This window comes from Nicotiana tomentosiformis, chromosome 8 (assembly GCF_000390325.3).
Source record: "Nicotiana tomentosiformis chromosome 8, ASM39032v3, whole genome shotgun sequence".
In the NCBI taxonomy this organism is placed as follows: Eukaryota; Viridiplantae; Streptophyta; class Magnoliopsida; order Solanales; family Solanaceae; genus Nicotiana; species Nicotiana tomentosiformis.
The window spans coordinates 143,442,158-143,448,179 of record NC_090819.1 but is presented as its reverse complement, the minus strand read 5'-3'; positions in this window follow the sequence as shown (position 1 = coordinate 143,448,179).

Genomic DNA, 6,022 nt, shown 5'->3' with positions numbered 1-6,022 from the left:
GGGTTTGTAGCCAAGTGTCTCAACTGTCAGCAGGTTAAATATGAGCATCAGAGACAGGGTGGAATACTTCAGAGGTTAGAGATCCCAGAGTGGAAGTGGGAGCGGATCACCATGGACTTTGTGGTTGGACTCCCTCGGACTTTGAGAAAGTTTGACGCTCTTTCGGTGATCGTGGATCGGCTGACCAAGTCAGCCCATTTCTTTCCAGTGTAGTTACATACTCTTCGGAGAGATTGGCTGAGATTTATATCAGAGAGATTATCCGCCTTTATGGTAATCTAGTATCCATCATTTCAGACAGAGGTACACAGTTCACATCCCAATTTTGGAGAGCCGTACAACAGGAGTTGGGTACTAGGGTGGAGCTGAGCATAGCCATTCACCCACAGATGGACGGGCAGTCCGAGCGCACAATTTAGATTCTTGAGGATATGCTCCGTTCTTGTGTGATGGAGTTCGGAGGGTCATGGGACCAATACTTGCCACTTGCAGCGTTTGCCTACAACAACAGTTACCAGTACAACATTCAGATGGCACAATATGAGGCTTTGTATGGTAGGCGGTGCCGGTCCCCAGTGGTATAGTTTGAGCCGGGCGAGGCCCGACTGTTGGGTACAAACTTGGTCCAGGATGCCCTGGATAAGGTGAAGGTGATTCAGGAGAGACTTCGCACAGCCCAGTCCATGCAGAAGAGTTATGCGGACCGGAAGGTTCATGATTTGGCATTTATGGTTGGTGAGCGGTCTTGCTTCGGGTATCGCCTATGAAGGGCGTCATGAGATTCGGGAAGAAGGGAAAGCTGAGCCCGAGGTTCATTGGTCCTTTTGAGATATTGCGATGAGTTGGGGAGGTTCCTTTTGAGCTTTCCTTGCCTCCCAGCCTAGCAGGAGTTCACCTGCTATTCCACGTGTCTATGCTCCGGAAGTATCACGGTGATCCGACTCATGTATTGGATTTCAGCTCAGTCCAGTTGGACAAAGATCTATCTTATGTTGAGGAGCCAGTAGCCATTTTGGACAGGCAGGTCAGAAATCTCAGGTCAAAGAATGTTTCTTCAATAAAGGTCCAGTGGAGAGGTCAGCCGGTCGAGGAGGTGACTTGGGAGACAGAGCAGGATATGGGCAGCCAGTACCCTCATCTTTTCACAGTTTCAGGTATGTCTTTACACTCGTTCGAGGACGAACGATTATTTTAAGAGAGGGAGGATGTAATGACCCAGCCAATTGTTTTGAGAATTTGAGCCCCGATCCCCTACTATCTACTTTCCCCGTATTTGTTTCTGCTTTTGGGATTTGCCGGAGTGTTTGCTTATGGAATTCGGGGAGTTTTGGGACACTTATTCCCTAGTTGTGAGTTTAAGCCTTAGAGTTTAGACGTAGTCGGAATTGTGTGAAGACGGATCCGGAATATAATTCTGTCGATTCTGTTAGCTCCGTTGAGTTATTTTGGGGTTAGGAGCATGTCCGGAATGTGTTTTGGAGCTCTGTAGTAGATTTAGACTTGAATTGGCGAGAGTTAGCTTTTCGGCAATTTCGGCCGATAGTGGAAATTTTGATATCGAGCTCGGAATGGAATTCCGAAAGTGGCTGTAGGTTCATAATGTCATTTGTGACCTGTGTGTAAAAGTTCAGGTCATTCGGACTAGATTTGATGTGGTTCGGCGTCGTTTGTAGAATTTGGAAAACTTTAAATTCTTAGGCTTGAATCCGTGCTTAATTCATGATTTTGGTGTTGTTCGACGTGGTTTAAAGGATCGACTAAGTTTTCATGGTTCTTTAGGATTGGTTGGTATGTTTGGTTGAGGTACCGGGGGCCTCAGGTGTGTTTCAGATGCTTAACGGGTGAAACCTTGGACTTAGAGAAATTTCTGATATTTGTTGGTTCTGGTATTTTCGCACCTGCGGTGGGGAGTCCGCTGGTGCGGCCTCGCAGAAGCGAGGCTTGCAGGCGCATATGAGAGAAAGTTGAGAGTTGGCCTGGGGTCGCAGGTGCGAGGAAGTGCCGCATCTGCGATGCCCGAATGTGCAAGGTTGTTCGCAAATGCGCAAGATGCGCAGAAGCGGAAGGGATGTCCGCAGGTGCGAGCGTGCAGGTATGGACCTTTCGTCGCAGGTGCAAAGGCAGAGGGGGCAAGTGAGTTGCGCAGATGTGCACGTTTTCCGCACAAGCGCACCCACAGGTTCGAGCTCAGGTTCCGTAGGTGCGGAAATACCTGGGCAGTGATTAAAACCGAAGGGATTCGCGATTTTTATCATTTTTGGCTTTGCAAACTCGGGTTAGGGAGATTGTTGAGAGCATTTTCGAGGCATTTCTTAAGGTAAGTTCCTTGTGCTTATTTTTGGTCAATACCATGTATTTTCCACCTAGTTTATGTGTATTTAAGATGGAAATTGGAAGTTGGAGGCTAGGGATTTGGAAGTTTGAATTGTGTATTGGAGGACCATTTGATGTCGGATTTTAGTAAATTTGATATGGTTAGACTCGTGAGTGAATGAGCTTTCTAGTTTCGTGAATTTTGTCAGGTTTCGAGACGTGGGGCAGGGTTTGAGCCAATTTCGGGTTATGGCCTAATTTTTGTAGTTTTTCTTGTGGGATTCATTCCATTAGCGCTTATTGATGGTATTGTACTGTTTTGAATAGATTCATACCATTTGGAGTCGGATACTCGTGGAAAGAACGTGATATTGAGTTGATTAGAGCGGTTCGAGGTAAGTGGCTTGCCTTACCTTGTGTTGGGCACTTTTCCCTTAAGGTGTTTGATATTAATTGATGTGTGGGCGCCGTGTATGTGAGGTGACGAGTACGGACACAGGCTATTATTGCAAAAATTCCTTTTTTCCTTTCTAAATCATAAATTATTTTCCTTATTAAATTGTACTAATACGTTTAATTGTGAAACTTAGACTAGAGAAGCATGCTTACGTGTTTTAACTGCCTAATTGACATTCTGTGCGTCATGTTTAGTTAAGTCCTTATTTGCCTTATCTGTGTCTAGTATAAACTGTATAACTCGATGCCATACATGCCATTTCATCTTGCGTTGCATATTTAAATTGGGACTACAGACATATTCTGGGAGATCTCCCTGTACTGCATATTTACTTTGGGACTACAGACGTATTCTAGGAGATCCCCCTGTACTTCATATTTACTTTGGGACTACGGACGTATTTCGAGAAATCCCCCAGTACTGCATATTTACTTTGGGACTACAGATGTATTCCGGGAGATCCCCCAGTACTGCATATTTATTTTGGGGCTACGGACGTATTCCGGGAGATCCTCCCTGTACTGCATATTCATTTAAAACTACGGGACGATATCCCGAGAGATTCTCCAATGTGTTTACCTTGTTCTGAGCCGAGGGCTCCCTTAACTGTTAAATTTTCGAGAATTTCTTTAACTGTGTTACCGTAAAGTTTACTTATATCTTTTATTTTAATTTATTATATTTACTCCGGTAGGGCCTTGACCTAACCTCGTCACTACTCGACCGAGGTTAGGCTTGGCATTTATTGGGTACCATTGTGGTGTATTCATACCCTTTCCTACACAAGTGTTTCATGTGCAGATCCAGGTACGAGCTATCAGCCTTGGGGTTAGCGCGTGTTGCTGATTCTAGGAGACTTCAAGGTACTTCTGCTTGTATCCGTAGATCTTCGGAGTCCCCTTCTACTCCCTCGCCTAGAGACTTTCTTTATTATCTTTAGACTTTTGTATAGAGATACATAGATTATAGCAGCTTGTGACTTAGTGATATTCCAGGTCTTGAAAAATTATTTTGTATATGCCGAGTGATACTACTCTTGGCTATTTAAAAATATGTTGTTTATCTTTAAAAATGTTGTGTTTTCTTTATATTTTATGCAATATTATGCTTACCTAGTCGTAAAGACTAGGTGCCATCACGATACCTTACGGAGGGTTAATTTGGATCGTGACAACATGACTTCTAGTAGTTCCCTTACTAGCCACGCGTATCAATCCCCCTTTATCTCACCGCATGCATTACAACACCCAGATCTTATACCATCGCATACGTATCAATATCACAATTTATTACAATTCGCACACATCGTATCCTTAAGAACAAGAAAATGAGGATCATCATATTGTCGCTCTTTGATATGCGCATATAAAGAAGACCGAGCGACTGTACAAGCTAGAACCCGACTGGGCTCTAAAACATTCAACCTCACAAACTGATTGGCTAAAGTCTGAACATCTGCAACTAGTGGCCTCTCACCAACTGTAATATACGTAAGGCTGCCCATACTCACATCCTTTCTACTCAAAGCATCGGCCACCACATTGGCCTTTCTAGGGTGATACGAAATGGTGATATCATAGTCTTTCAATAGCTCCAATTATCTTCTCTGCCTCAAATTAAGATCTTTTTGTATGAATAGATACTGTAGACTACGATGATCTGTGAATACTTCACATGACCAAGTGCCCGATTATCATAGCATAACACAACTTGCACCTCAAGTGCTCAAATATCACAACATATTATAAATTGCACATCAAGTGCTCAAATAACAAAACATATTATAAATTGCATATCAAGTGCTCAAATATCAAAACATATCACAAGTTGCACCTCAAATGCTCAAATATTTCAACATATCACAAATTGCACATCAAGTGCTCAAATATTACAACATATCAAAAATTTTACATCAAGTGCTCAAATAATATAACTTGTCATAGAAATCAACACTACATTATTTTCCACAATAAGGAGCTCATGGATCGGCCATAATGTGCACAGAAAATCTTAATAAAATTTTCGGGAGTGAACAACTCAACTAAATAATATTTCACAATTTAACACTTTGCCTCAATATGATTTACGACCTAAATATCTCAATACCAATTTCAACAACATGAACTGGAAATTAATACATCAAGGAATAACACCTTCTTAAATCCAAATTTTTGGTAAATAGATTAATGCCTCATTTTTAAAATATTTAATAAATTATTTGAAATGAATAATCCATAATGAAATTATCTACCAAAAATATCAACTCAACAAAAAAATACGGGATTCATATAAATATCAAGGTGGCAATCACACTAAATCATCATATAAAAACAAATTCAACAAACAAGGATAAGGCGTGACAAATCAAGCATTTACTAAGTTCCAACAATTTTTTCAATTTAATACATAAGGACGTCTATGAATTTCAACCGGTATAATTTGCATATATAAACCAAGTACGTACTCGTCACCTCGCGTACATGATTTTCAATTACGCAATTTTCACATAAGACTCAATGCCTAAGGGGTAATTCCCCCACTCAAGGTTAGATAAGATACTTACCTCGATAAAACTATGTCAATGCTTTAAATGATCTTCGCGAGTGAAGCCAAGTTCGGACAACTCAAATCTGAAATTCTCCCCTTAATAATACTACAATGGCCCACCACACTAAATAAATTTTAATCTACAATAATGCAACACAATTGCACCAAATATTAGTAAACAAATTTCAATCTACAATAATGCAACACAATTGCACCAAATATTAGTAAACAAATTTCCAGATATTTGGTCATTTAGACATTTTATCTAACACCTAGAGTACATAGCATTTTACTACCTCTAATAATGGTGTTTCTTCATCCAATAATCCAACAATCCCTCATTACCACCAACAAGATATAATACAACATCCTTTGTCCAATAACTACCTTCTTAGCATCGTTATAATCATCAATGAACTCACATCTACCAAAATTTACTAATGAGCTCATTACAAAATCTCTACAACACCCAATGATCTAGTTTAGTAATTATGGCTTCCAATCACCATATTATAAGTGCTAGTACTTATTTCTTGCTCATATATTAACTAACAATCCAAGGATGTAGGTTTAGGGTGAAAGATTACCTCTTGTAGACAAAATCTTGAAAGTTAACTTTTGGGGTGTTCTTGAGATTTTAAAAAAATCCTATAGAATCCAATACAAAACCTTGTTGTAACTAGTGATTGAGAAGTGGAATCATCA